Source organism: Cyanistes caeruleus, chromosome 9 (genome assembly GCF_971803275.1).
Source record: "Cyanistes caeruleus chromosome 9, bCyaCae1.hap1.1, whole genome shotgun sequence".
In the NCBI taxonomy this organism is placed as follows: Eukaryota; Metazoa; Chordata; class Aves; order Passeriformes; family Paridae; genus Cyanistes; species Cyanistes caeruleus.
In genome coordinates this window covers 25,057,543-25,070,867 of record NC_141709.1, presented here as the reverse complement: position 1 = coordinate 25,070,867, position 13,325 = coordinate 25,057,543, and the positions used below count along the sequence as shown (strand labels likewise).

The window sequence follows — 13,325 nt, the reverse complement described above, 5'->3', positions numbered from 1 at the left end:
CCAACTTTTCCCTGTCTTTTCTGGCCCAGCTGGTTAAACTGGGGCATTCCACTGTTTTTGCCAGTTCCCTTTCCCCTCCAAATAACAACCTCTACTTGCTGCTAATGAGCACTGACTGCTCCTGGTCTGTAGAAGCTCAGCTATGTCGATTAGACTGCCAGATTTGAAGAAACTAACTGAATTTCTCTTGGGAATCACAGAGAAGCCAGATTATGATCTTGAGACCTTTGTGAGCAGAGCTAAGTACTTTGTGGAGGACAGCTCAAGAAATTTCCTCAGTGTCAGAGGTATGTTAGAGCCTATATCTGACTATGACTGTCAGTAATGCTTTTCCAAAGACCTGGAAGTAACACCAGCATACCTGTGGGGGTTTGAGCACCCAGTCCTGCGTAGCTCTGAGGTCTTCTGAGAGCGACGGCTGGACTGGAGAGTTGATCAGTCGCCCTGTTGTTTTTACCTTTCTTTACAGAAACACTGGATGCCCTGGGAACTGCCATGCAACTGGAGGAGCAAGCCAGCAAGCAGATAAGCCAGCAGAGGCCTTAGTCATTATAGCAAAACCTGGTTCACAAGCAATGTTGCATGCACTTGTCTTGTCTTGCATGTTTGTCAGTGGTTTGTATGACTCCTGTTTTAAATGTTGTAGGGTATCTGCAGGTCATATGCCCAAGGGCAGTGAACACAGCAGTCTTTTTCTTCATAGCCTGAATCAGGGTACTCAGAAAAGTGCTAAAATGCACCTACTGCAAGGCTTGGGTAGGGGGCCTGAGAGTCTGCAGTCTGCCTGAGATATTTGGCATCTGGCCCTTTGCTAGTGACACTGGTCTCCCCTAAGAGAACTAAATACATATGTATAGGTTATGTATACACATAACCTTTTCCAGATATGCTTAAAACATTGCAAAACTGTTGAAGGTTTTGCTTTTATAGAAAGAGAATGGACTATGTGATTGTTAAAACCAGTATTTTAAGAAGTTGAATAAATAAATGCTCTTGGATCTCATTATCTTATCTGTCCTATAAAAAATATTTCTTCCTGATTTTGGTAAAGTTTAACAGCTCCTAAAGACTGGCTGGTTGTTGGTAGGGAGGCTGTTTTCTTGGATGAAGTTTCTTTTCAAAGTCTTTATATTGTAATGTTTACATAAAAATCACTCAAAATATGTTTTGTCTCTTAATTTTGAGATGCTGCTGGGAACTCCTAACGCGGGAAGCTGGCTTAGGTGTAGCTATCTGCTCCCATGGCCCTTGTGTGCAGCCTGGGTCCAGATTGCCCCGCAGACCTTTCCTTTGGGAAAGAGCAGGTTAGGGGAGGAGCAGTTGTAAGGCATTTGCTCTTTCTCATTTATTCAGCTCAGTTCAGCATTTGTCCTCAAAAGCACAAAATAGTTGTGAGCAATAGGTTCAGCAACACAGGATGCAGGTATCCAAACATCAGATCACAAAGGGACCCTCTACCATTACTCCTTCTTTTCTTATAGCTACCTTCTCCCTTTGAAAGTCAAGGGTGTAATTTAAGTGACAGAGCCCCACCCCAGCTCTGCATCTGCCATCTGTGGACTGCATCCTTGCTGTATGTCTGGAGATGCCAACTAACTTGAAGGCCAGTTACTCAACCTGGGCTGGATCAATTGTGTGCTATGTTTCAGGGCTGGCCTGGAACAGACAGCAAAAGAGCTAGGGATCTTTGAGGGGTGTAAGCAAACATCAGTCACAAGCATTTAAAGAAGGGATACTTCAACCCAGGCATGGTCCTTCTCCACAGCTGGGGCACTTTGTGCTCAACGTCTTAGGTTCTGGGAGCAGACTGGGGCTGAGTGCTCTGAGGGTTTCTGAAGTGTGGAAGCTGACTTGGACCTGGGCTCTGCCTGCATCACACTAAGATGGCACAGCCAGAGCAGAAGGGCTGTTATGCCCTACTACGTTTGGACAAAAGCAAGACAATCCTGTTCTACTTCAGGTGTTAGTACTCTTGGATTATCTAGCCTTTCCCTGTGTAAGGAATGAAGTATTGCCACTACCTTCCCTCTGTGCCTAACATTGCTTATTTTCCCTTTATCCACCTTAGGAGTTAGAGACCTGATCTGCAGGCCATCAGCTCCTACCCTGGAAAATGCTGTGTTCCTGTCCTGGCCTAGTAGCAGCAACAGACAAAGTAAACAAGAAGTGTTCAGCTGTGCATAGATTAACAATCATTTAATAAGACTGGGGCTTGTTGAGAACTAACTGTTCTTCCTGGTCTGTATTAAAGTCTTGCAAATTTCTTGTGTGACCATAAAAAGCCTAGGACTCAAACATTACCACCCGTACTTCTGAGAGGGTGTCACTGGAAAACTCCTCAGGTTTGCTTCCCTACTCACCAAACATTTTCTGTCCTCTGCTTTTGCAGAAAAGGTGTTCTGACAGCACTATCTTGTGGACACAGCAGGAAATTAATACTGAATAAACCAATTTTAGTGCAAATGGCTGAATTTCTTTAAGGATTGAGTGCACAATCATAGGCACTAGCTTTTTCCAGTGGGTGGCTGATGTTATAAAATGGTGCTTCACTGCTGGCTGTAGCTCCTAGCTGTGTGGAGAATGCAGTGGCCATGAACAATGCAGTACCTTTCAGGCCTGTGCAGAACATACGTTGCTTCAAGCCCCAGCCATCAAGGGTGACAATACACAAAACCAGTGCAGATTTCACATCTCCCTGTGACTGAAATTTCAAGCCAGCTCCAGTGGCAGTAGAAGGGAGGGTCTGAGTACTACCTGCAGGCAGCGATTCTGCCTCATTCCCAAACACACCCATCTCCAGGGCTGGAGACTTGTCAGAGCTGGGATACTCAGCGAAGAGGTGTGCCAGAGCTGAATGGGTGAATCTTTCCTGGGAGGAGTGTGTCCAAGTCCTTGCCTACTGAAAGGAAGCCATTTCTCCAAGGCTCTTTTTATGGTCCTGTAAATTCTGCTCCAGTTTCTTACTCAATGGCTTTTGTGGCAGCTGCTAATTAAACATACTCTCTCAGCCAAAATGTGTCTGTGTATGTGGACCACTAGGAAGGAAAGAATGATGCTTTGCTAACTTCTGAGATATTAGAGGTGGAGTTATGCTGCTAGCATGAAAGGAGGATGGATGTAGTGTATGCTGTGTGTATGTATAATGATCTATGCACATGCATGTGCCGCTATGCTCAGGCAACCTGGGCTACTGTGGCCTGCGCTGCTGAGCTGGGACAGGAAACACCTAGCACTGGAACTGTTCACCATCCTCACCCAGCAGCCCTCAGCACATCTCTGGAGGCCTGCAGGGTAGCATTAATGCTAGAGGCAGCCCCTGCCTGGAGCCGGGCAGCCTTTGCTGCTGCACCCCTCGCCTCTGGGGACAGCCCCCTGCTCCTCCCCTAACCTGTGAAGGTGACGGCTGAGCCCTGCAGGTGCTGACGGACCCTGAGTGAAAGACCCTGCTTGTCGCTCTGGAAGGCCACCCGGGGGCAAAGGTAGCGCACTCTAAAAAGTGTACACACAACAAGGTATAACAACCCCCTGCAAACCCTGTCGGCCTTAGCTCAAATTGCAGCATTTGTAAGCTCTATTTTTAACCCAAGAAATTGTAGCTCCACCGAAGCGGAGCCTCAAAAAATTTCTCGACACTCGTGCCTGTTCCTCTCCACGGAAATCTTTAGTAAAAGGCGAAAGATTTATACGATCTGAAGAGAAACCAGAGTATAACACTGCCTCCCCTCGCCGACATACCCACCGACTGCTCTGCCCCCACACACGGAGGGCGACGCTCGCCCGCCCGCCGCTCCCGGCCCCGCAGCCCCGGCTGGTCCCGGCCCCGGGGGCCGCACACCTCACACCGCCGCCGGGCACCCCACAGGCCCGGGCGGGGCAGCGGCCGCAGCGCCGGACACCGGAGGGGCCGCGGAGCACCCTGGGTATGCAAATCAGGCCGGTTACGAGGCGCCGCTAATGAGGAGGTGGAGCCGGCGGCGCGGATGGGCGGGGCAGCTTGGTGTTGTGGACAGCGGTGGCACAGCGGATCCATTTCCATCCCTACGGTCCGAACGGCGGGGGCATTGCTGATATTCCCCGTGGTCGCAATTCATTAACAACAACACACCCTAAAGAACGCTCAGCATTTGCTCTTTCCTTAACCAGGCATGGTTAGCTCCACCGTAATGGAGCCACAAAAATTCTCTTAAGACTCGTACTAGTTCCTCTCCACGGAAATCTTTAGTAAAAGGGGAAAGATTTATACGATCTGAAGAGAATCCAGAGTATGGCCCTGCTTGGCCCCGCACATATGCCCACGCCCTGCTGCTGCCCCAAGGGCACGGCGGCGCTCACGCAATTCCTTTTCCCAATTCCCATTCCTTCCGGCGCCTCACGCGGCCCGGCACCAGCCGCTACCACAGCCCGGCTGGCCCGACCCCGGCCCACACCGGCCCGCACCATACCGATCACAGCAAGCCATTGTTTTTGCCGGATATACAAAGCGCCGCCGTATTTAACCGAGAATACTTAGTGGCTGCCATATTTAACTGGACATTGAAGGTCAGGGTTCTAGGTCAGGGTTCTAGGTCACGGTTCTAGGTCAGGGTTCTAGGTTACGGTTCTAGATCAGGGTTCTAGGTTACGGTTCTAGATCAGGGTTCTAGGTTTCAGTTTCGGTTTCACTTACGATTTCACTTTCGGTTTCAGTTTCACTTTCGGTTTCGGTTTCACTTTCACTTTTGGTTTCGGTTTCACTTTCGGTTTCGGTTTCAGTTTCGGTTTCAGTTTCGGTTTCAGTTTCGGTTTCACTTTCGGTTTCGGTTTCACTTTCACTTTCGGTTTCAGTTTCACTTTCGGTTTCGGTTTCACTTTCAGTGTCACTTTCGGTTTCACTTTCACTTTCGGTTTCGATTTCACTTTCGCTTTCTCGGGTTCCACGTTATGGTTCTAGGTCAGGGTTCTAGGTTACGGTTCTAGATCAGGGTTCTAAGTTTCACTTTCGGTTTCACTTTCAGTTTCGGTTTCAGTTTCACTTTCGGTTTCAGTTTCACTTTCGGTTTCGGTTTCACTTTCGGTTTCAGTTTCGGGTTCACTTTCGGTTTCGATTTCACTTTCACTTTCGGTTTCGATTTCACTTTCACTTTCGGTTTCAGTTTCACTTTCGGTTTCAGTTTCACTTTCGGTTTCGGTTTCACTTTCGGTTTCAGTTTCAGTTTCACTTTCGGTTTCACTTTCGGTTTCGGTTTCACTTTCGGTTTCGGTTTCACTTTCAGTTTCAGTTTCAGTTCTAGATCAGGGGTCTAGGTTACGGTTCTAGGTCAGGGTTCTAGGTTACGGTTCTAGGTCAGGGTTCTAGGTTACGGTTCTAGGTCAGGGTTCTAGGTTTCAGTTTCAGTTTCACTTTCGGTTTCAGTTTCGGTTTCACTTTCGGTTTCAGTTTCACTTTCAGTTTCGGTTTCACTTTCGATTTCACTTTCGGTTTCAGTTTCGGTTTCACTTTCGGTTTCGATTTCACTTTCACTTTCGGTTTCAGTTTCACTTTCGGTTTCGATTTCACTTTCACTTTCGGTTTCGGTTTCACTTTTGGTTTCACTTTCGGTTTCGGTTTCACTTTCAGTTTCGGTTTCAGTTTCACTTTCGGTTTCACTTTCGGCTTCACTTTCAGTTTCAGTTTCACTTTCGGTTTCGGTTTCACTTTCAGTTTCAGTTTCGGTTCTAGGTCAGGGTTCTAGGTCGGGGTTCTAGATCAGGGTTCTAGGTCAGGGTTCTAGGTCAGGGTTCTAGATCAGGGTTCTAGGTCAGGGTTCTAGGTCAGGGTTCTAGGTCAGGGTTCTAGGTCAGGGTTCTAGGTTACGGTTCTAGGTCAGGGTTCTAGGTTTCAGTTTCGGTTTCACTTTCGGTTTCACTTTCGGTTTCAGTTTCACTTTCGGTTTCGGTTTCACTTTCGGTTTCAGTTTCACTTTCGGTTTCGGTTTCACTTTCGGTTTCAGTTTCACTTTCGGTTTCGGTTTCGGTTTCACTTTCGGTTTCAGTTTCACTTTCGGTTTCGGTTTCACTTTCGGTTTCAGTTTCGGTTTCACTTTCGGTTTCAGTTTCACTTTCGGTTTCAGTTTCACTTTCGGTTTCGGTTTCACTTTCGGTTTCGGTTTCACTTTCAGTTTCAGTTTCGGTTCTAGGTCAGGGTTCTAGGTTACGGTTCTAGGTCAGGGTTCTAGGTCAGGGTTCTAGGTTACGGTTCTAGGTCAGGGTTCTAGATCAGGGTTCTAGGTTACGGTTCTAGGTCAGGGTTCTAGGTCAGGGTTCTAGGTTACGGTTCTAGGTCAGGGTTCTAGGTCAGGGTTCCAGGTCAGGGTTCTAGATCAGGGTTCTAGGTTACGGTTCTAGGTCAGGGTTCTAGGTCAGGGTTCTAGGTTACGGTTCTAGGTTACGGTTCTAGGTCAGGGTTCTAGGTCACGGTTCTAGGTCAGGGTTCTAGATCAGGGTTCTAGGTTACGGTTCTAGGTCAGGGTTCTAGGTTACGGTTCTAGGTCAGGGTTCTAGGTTACGGTTCTAGATCAGGGTTCTAGATCAGGGTTCTAGGTTACGGTTCTAGGTCAGGGTTCTAGGTCAGGGTTCTAGGTTACGGTTCTAGGTCAGGGTTCTAGGTTACGGTTCTAGATCAGTGTTCTAGGTTACGGTTCTAGGTCGGGGTTCTAGATCAGGGTTCTAGGTTACGGTTCTAGGTCAGGGTTCTAGGTCAGGGTTCTAGATCAGGGTTCTAGGTTACGGTTCTAGGTCAGGGTTCTAGGTCAGGTTTCTAGGTTACGGTTCTAGGTCAGGGTTCTAGGTTACGGTTCTAGGTCAGGGTTCTAGGTTTCAGTTTCGGTTTCACTTTCGGTTTCACTTTCGGTTTCGATTTCACTTTCACTTTCGGTTTCAGTTTCACTTTCGGTTTCGGTTTCACTTTTGGTTTCAGTTCCACTTTCGGTTTCGGTTTCACTTTCGGTTTCAGTTTCGGTTTCACTTTCGGTTTCAGTTTCACTTTCGGTTTCGGTTTCACTTTCGGTTTCAGTTTCAGTTTCACTTTCGGTTTCGGTTTCACTTTCGGTTTCGGTTTCACTTTCACTTTCGGTTTCAGTTTCACTTTCGGTTTCGGTTTCAGTTTCACTTTCGGTTTCGGTTTCACTTTCGGTTTCAGTTTCGGTTTCACTTTCGGTTTCAGTTTCACTTTCGGTTTCAGTTTCACTTTCGGTTTCGGTTTCAGTTTCACTTTCGGTTTCGGTTTCACTTTCGGTTTCAGTTTCACTTTCGGTTTCGGTTTCGGTTTCGGTTTCAGTTTCACTTTCGGTTTCGGTTTCACTTTCGGTTTCAGTTTCAGTTTCACTTTCGGTTTCGGTTTCACTTTCGGTTTCAGTTTCAGTTTCACTTTCGGTTTCGGTTTCGGTTTCACTTTCAGTTTCGGTTTCACTTTCAGTTTCAGTTTCGGTTCTAGGTCAGGGTTCTAGGTCAGTATTCTAGGTCAGGGTTCTAGGTTACGGTTCTAGGTCAGGGTTCTAGGTTAGGGTTCTAGATCAGGGTTCTAGGTCACGGTTCTAGATCAGGGTTCTAGGTCACGGTTCTAGGTTACGGTTCTAGGTCAGGGTTCTAGGTTACGGTTCTAGGTTACGGTTCTAGGTTACGGTTCTAGGTCAGGGGTCTCGGTTGGGGTTCTAGGTTACAGTTCTAGGTCAGGGTTCTAGGTTACGGTTCTAGATCAGGGTTCTAGGTTTCACTTTCGGTTTCAGTTTCACTTTCGGTTTCGGAAGATGGTTATTTCCTGTATGAGTTAGTCTGTCAGCAACCTGGATAGGTAGAAGTATTTGTGCTTAAAATCGAGTATTAAATTTTAATCCAAGAAATTGTTTTTATTTTATGCAGTTCGAAGAAGATCTAACATTGTGAAAGAGATGGAGAAAATGAGAAACAAGAGAGAAGAAAAGAGAGCTCAAATGAGTGAAATCAGGATCAAACGAGCACAGGTGGAGTACTCTACAATACACTTGTAAGGGGAGATTCTATATGACACTGTAATACAGTAGTTGAAATCAAAACATTTTGGACAGGCTTTGTTCTTAGAAAGCTGTACATAAGGATGGATTGATTCTGGTTTCAGAAAATTGTGAATCTTGTAAGATGCTTTGAATTGCATACAGCTGCTTGTTTAATAGGCTCTGGGGCCTTTTTCTGCTGTAACAGATCAATTACATTCACATCCATGGTTTTTCCGTGCAGGACTTTGACAGCACCTGTCCAAACTGGGAGTTTGCGCGTATGATCAAGGAATTCAGAGAAACTTTAAACTGCCAGCCAATATCTATAAGTGATCCAGTAAGTAAATACTGAGGCTACTAACTGCAGCCTGTAGACAGACTTCTCTATTTTGCACTGAAAATGTTGGCATCAAGCAGTTGGTGCATCACTGCACCTTGGGAATCATCCGAGCATATTGTGAGCTTGAGGAAGTTGCTGGTATCTGTGAGGTCACTTGGCTTTCCTATTTAGGGCTAAGCTGTCTTGTTTTACTTTGTGTCACTAGTGAAAAGCCTGTGGTTCAGCAATTATCATGCAATGATATATGACCATCAGTTTGTAAGTGGCACAGCCACTGTTGTAGAAGTAGATATAATTTAAAATTAACTATTACAGAACATGTCAATATAAGTAATATGTTAAGCAGTTTTAAATAGGTTAGAAAGTGGAGGAAGTAAAAAGAGGTTGAAAACTAGAGAACCCTGACTTGGTCAGTACACTCAGCCATTAAAAATGCTGTGTATGTATCACTGTGTGACAGGAGAAGAGCTTGTTACCTTTGCCTTCTGTCTCACCCAATGGCATATACACTTCCCAACTCAACTGAATGTGTAGCTGTGCTGTACAAATAGTTCAACTTGCTGCATCAGTAAAAAACTCCAAGTCACCAAAAACCTCTTGGGTAAATGAAATTATTAATTTGTCTGATTAATTATTTGCCCATAACTGCAGTATTGTTATCAAAAATTTTGCTGGAAAGCATTCCCATCTTATGTGTTGGAGAATGCTGCATAAAGAGAAATTATTGCAGAGTGAAAGAGCTCAGCCCTCATGATGGAGGTAGTGAAACTCAGAATCAAATGGAGACTGAGGAGATTGAGACCAGTACAGAAGGCTCAGGTCTTGAATTCAATGTATGTGTGTGCAGTGGCTAAACAGAACTCAAAGCTGGGAACAACTTGCTGTTCTTACCTGGGCTGTTTCTTGCAGCTCTCCAAGGATGAGGAAGAGGAACTCTCTCCCCACATGTTCAGCTATCGAGAGGTTATGGCTCAAATTAGTGAATGGGAGGAGAAGGTTATAGAACAGCTCAGAGAACTGAGACAGGTATGGGAAACAGCAAACCCAGCTCAGGCCACCTTCTATACGTTGATAGCGGCTTGCTTTGTCTGAGTCAAGTGCTGCTGGGGCAGCAATGCAAGATGCTGTACCAGTGGTGTTACTTTTTCCTCACTGCCAACTTTTCCCTGTCTTTTCTGGCCCAGCTGGTTAAACTGGGGCATTCCACTGTTTTTGCCAGTTCCCTTTCCCCTCCAAATAACAACCTCTACTTGCTGCTAATGAGCACTGACTGCTCCTGGTCTGTAGAAGCTCAGCTATGTCGATTAGACTGCCAGATTTGAAGAAACTAACTGAATTTCTCTTGGGAATCACAGAGAAGCCAGATTATGATCTTGAGACCTTTGTGAGCAGAGCTAAGTACTTTGTGGAGGACAGCTCAAGAAATTTCCTCAGTGTCAGAGGTATGTTAGAGCCTATATCTGACTATGACTGTCAGTAATGCTTTTCCAAAGACCTGGAAGTAACACCAGCATACCTGTGGGGGTTTGAGCACCCAGTCCTGTGTAGCTCTGAGGTCTTCTGAGAGCGACGGCTGGACTGGAGAGTTGATCAGTCGCCCTGTTGTTTTTACCTTTCTTTACAGAAACACTGGATGCCCTGGGAACTGCCATGCAACTGGAGGAGCAAGCCAGCAAGCAGATAAGCCAGCAGAGGCCTTAGTCATTATAGCAAAACCTGGTTCACAAGCAATGTTGCATGCACTTGTCTTGTCTTGCATGTTTGTCAGTGGTTTGTATGACTCCTGTTTTAAATGTTGTAGGGTATCTGCAGGTCATATGCCCAAGGGCAGTGAACACAGCAGTCTTTTTCTTCATAGCCTGAATCAGGGTACTCAGAAAAGTGCTAAAATGCACCTACTGCAAGGCTTGGGTAGGGGGCCTGAGAGTCTGCAGTCTGCCTGAGATATTTGGCATCTGGCCCTTTGCTAGTGACACTGGTCTCCCCTAAGAGAACTAAATACATATGTATAGGTTATGTATACACATAACCTTTTCCAGATATGCTTAAAACATTGCAAAACTGTTGAAGGTTTTGCTTTTATAGAAAGAGAATGGACTATGTGATTGTTAAAACCAGTATTTTAAGAAGTTGAATAAATAAATGCTCTTGGATCTCATTATCTTATCTGTCCTATAAAAAATATTTCTTCCTGATTTTGGTAAAGTTTAACAGCTCCTAAAGACTGGCTGGTTGTTGGTAGGGAGGCTGTTTTCTTGGATGAAGTTTCTTTTCAAAGTCTTTATATTGTAATGTTTACATAAAAATCACTCAAAATATGTTTTGTCTCTTAATTTTGAGATGCTGCTGGGAACTCCTAACGCGGGAAGCTGGCTTAGGTGTAGCTATCTGCTCCCATGGCCCTTGTGTGCAGCCTGGGTCCAGATTGCCCCGCAGACCTTTCCTTTGGGAAAGAGCAGGTTAGGGGAGGAGCAGTTGTAAGGCATTTGCTCTTTCTCATTTATTCAGCTCAGTTCAGCATTTGTCCTCAAAAGCACAAAATAGTTGTGAGCAATAGGTTCAGCAACACAGGATGCAGGTATCCAAACATCAGATCACAAAGGGACCCTCTACCATTACTCCTTCTTTTCTTATAGCTACCTTCTCCCTTTGAAAGTCAAGGGTGTAATTTAAGTGACAGAGCCCCACCCCAGCTCTGCATCTGCCATCTGTGGACTGCATCCTTGCTGTATGTCTGGAGATGCCAACTAACTTGAAGGCCAGTTACTCAACCTGGGCTGGATCAATTGTGTGCTATGTTTCAGGGCTGGCCTGGAACAGACAGCAAAAGAGCTAGGGATCTTTGAGGGGTGTAAGCAAACATCAGTCACAAGCATTTAAAGAAGGGATACTTCAACCCAGGCATGGTCCTTCTCCACAGCTGGGGCACTTTGTGCTCAACGTCTTAGGTTCTGGGAGCAGACTGGGGCTGAGTGCTCTGAGGGTTTCTGAAGTGTGGAAGCTGACTTGGACCTGGGCTCTGCCTGCATCACACTAAGATGGCACAGCCAGAGCAGAAGGGCTGTTATGCCCTACTACGTTTGGACAAAAGCAAGACAATCCTGTTCTACTTCAGGTGTTAGTACTCTTGGATTATCTAGCCTTTCCCTGTGTAAGGAATGAAGTATTGCCACTACCTTCCCTCTGTGCCTAACATTGCTTATTTTCCCTTTATCCACCTTAGGAGTTAGAGACCTGATCTGCAGGCCATCAGCTCCTACCCTGGAAAATGCTGTGTTCCTGTCCTGGCCTAGTAGCAGCAACAGACAAAGTAAACAAGAAGTGTTCAGCTGTGCATAGATTAACAATCATTTAATAAGACTGGGGCTTGTTGAGAACTAACTGTTCTTCCTGGTCTGTATTAAAGTCTTGCAAATTTCTTGTGTGACCATAAAAAGCCTAGGACTCAAACATTACCACCCGTACTTCTGAGAGGGTGTCACTGGAAAACTCCTCAGGTTTGCTTCCCTACTCACCAAACATTTTCTGTCCTCTGCTTTTGCAGAAAAGGTGTTCTGACAGCACTATCTTGTGGACACAGCAGGAAATTAATACTGAATAAACCAATTTTAGTGCAAATGGCTGAATTTCTTTAAGGATTGAGTGCACAATCATAGGCACTAGCTTTTTCCAGTGGGTGGCTGATGTTATAAAATGGTGCTTCACTGCTGGCTGTAGCTCCTAGCTGTGTGGAGAATGCAGTGGCCATGAACAATGCAGTACCTTTCAGGCCTGTGCAGAACATACGTTGCTTCAAGCCCCAGCCATCAAGGGTGACAATACACAAAACCAGTGCAGATTTCACATCTCCCTGTGACTGAAATTTCAAGCCAGCTCCAGTGGCAGTAGAAGGGAGGGTCTGAGTACTACCTGCAGGCAGCGATTCTGCCTCATTCCCAAACACACCCATCTCCAGGGCTGGAGACTTGTCAGAGCTGGGATACTCAGCGAAGAGGTGTGCCAGAGCTGAATGGGTGAATCTTTCCTGGGAGGAGTGTGTCCAAGTCCTTGCCTACTGAAAGGAAGCCATTTCTCCAAGGCTCTTTTTATGGTCCTGTAAATTCTGCTCCAGTTTCTTACTCAATGGCTTTTGTGGCAGCTGCTAATTAAACATACTCTCTCAGCCAAAATGTGTCTGTGTATGTGGACCACTAGGAAGGAAAGAATGATGCTTTGCTAACTTCTGAGATATTAGAGGTGGAGTTATGCTGCTAGCATGAAAGGAGGATGGATGTAGTGTATGCTGTGTGTATGTATAATGATCTATGCACATGCATGTGCCGCTATGCTCAGGCAACCTGGGCTACTGTGGCCTGCGCTGCTGAGCTGGGACAGGAAACACCTAGCACTGGAACTGTTCACCATCCTCACCCAGCAGCCCTCAGCACATCTCTGGAGGCCTGCAGGGTAGCATTAATGCTAGAGGCAGCCCCTGCCTGGAGCCGGGCAGCCTTTGCTGCTGCACCCCTCGCCTCAGGGGACAGCCCCCTGCTCCTCCCCTAACCTGTGAAGGTGACGGCTGAGCCCTGCAGGTGCTGACGGACCCTGAGTGAAAGACCCTGCTTGTCGCTCTGGAAGGCCACCCGGGGGCAAAGGTAGCGCACTCTAAAAAGTGTACACACAACAAGGTATAACAACCCCCTGCAAACCCTGTCGGCCTTAGCTCAAATTGCAGCATTTGTAAGCTCTATTTTTAACCCAAGAAATTGTAGCTCCACCGAAGCGGAGCCTCAAAAAATTTCTCGACACTCGTGCCTGTTCCTCTCCACGGAAATCTTTAGTAAAAGGCGAAAGATTTATACGATCTGAAGAGAAACCAGAGTATAACACTGCCTCCCCTCGCCGACATACCCACCGACTGCTCTGCCCCCACACACGGAGGGCGACGCTCGCCCGCCCGCCGCTCCCGGCCCCGCAGCCCCGGCTGGTCCCGGCCCCGGGGGCCGCACACCTCACAC

General features: G+C 46.5%; 2 long non-coding RNA genes and 3 other non-coding genes across 5 annotated transcripts; 2 read left to right on the top strand and 3 right to left on the bottom strand.

Moving 5' to 3' along the window:
* Nucleotides 1–196: 196 nt before the first annotated feature.
* LOC147651706 (uncharacterized) lies at nt 197–2,463 on the top strand. Its single transcript, XR_015273588.1, has 3 exons — nt 197–287; nt 470–1,962; nt 2,069–2,463. It is a non-coding gene; the product is annotated as an uncharacterized LOC147651706 (long non-coding RNA).
* Nucleotides 2,464–3,594: 1,131 nt separating this feature from the next.
* On the bottom strand, nt 3,595–3,709 carry LOC147651705 (U5 spliceosomal RNA). Its single transcript, XR_015274185.1, has one exon. It is a non-coding gene; the product is annotated as a U5 spliceosomal RNA (small nuclear RNA).
* Nucleotides 3,710–4,152: 443 nt separating this feature from the next.
* Nucleotides 4,153–4,266, bottom strand: LOC111942872 (U5 spliceosomal RNA). The gene has a single exon (XR_002870729.1). It is a non-coding gene; the product is annotated as a U5 spliceosomal RNA (small nuclear RNA).
* Nucleotides 4,267–9,679: 5,413 nt separating this feature from the next.
* LOC147651704 (uncharacterized) lies at nt 9,680–11,946 on the top strand. The gene is made up of 3 exons (XR_015273776.1): nt 9,680–9,770; nt 9,953–11,445; nt 11,552–11,946. It is a non-coding gene; the product is annotated as an uncharacterized LOC147651704 (long non-coding RNA).
* A 1,131-nt stretch (nt 11,947–13,077) lies between these two features.
* LOC147651703 (U5 spliceosomal RNA) lies at nt 13,078–13,192 on the bottom strand. The gene has a single exon (XR_015274184.1). It is a non-coding gene; the product is annotated as a U5 spliceosomal RNA (small nuclear RNA).
* Between the last annotated feature and the right edge of the window lie 133 nt (nt 13,193–13,325).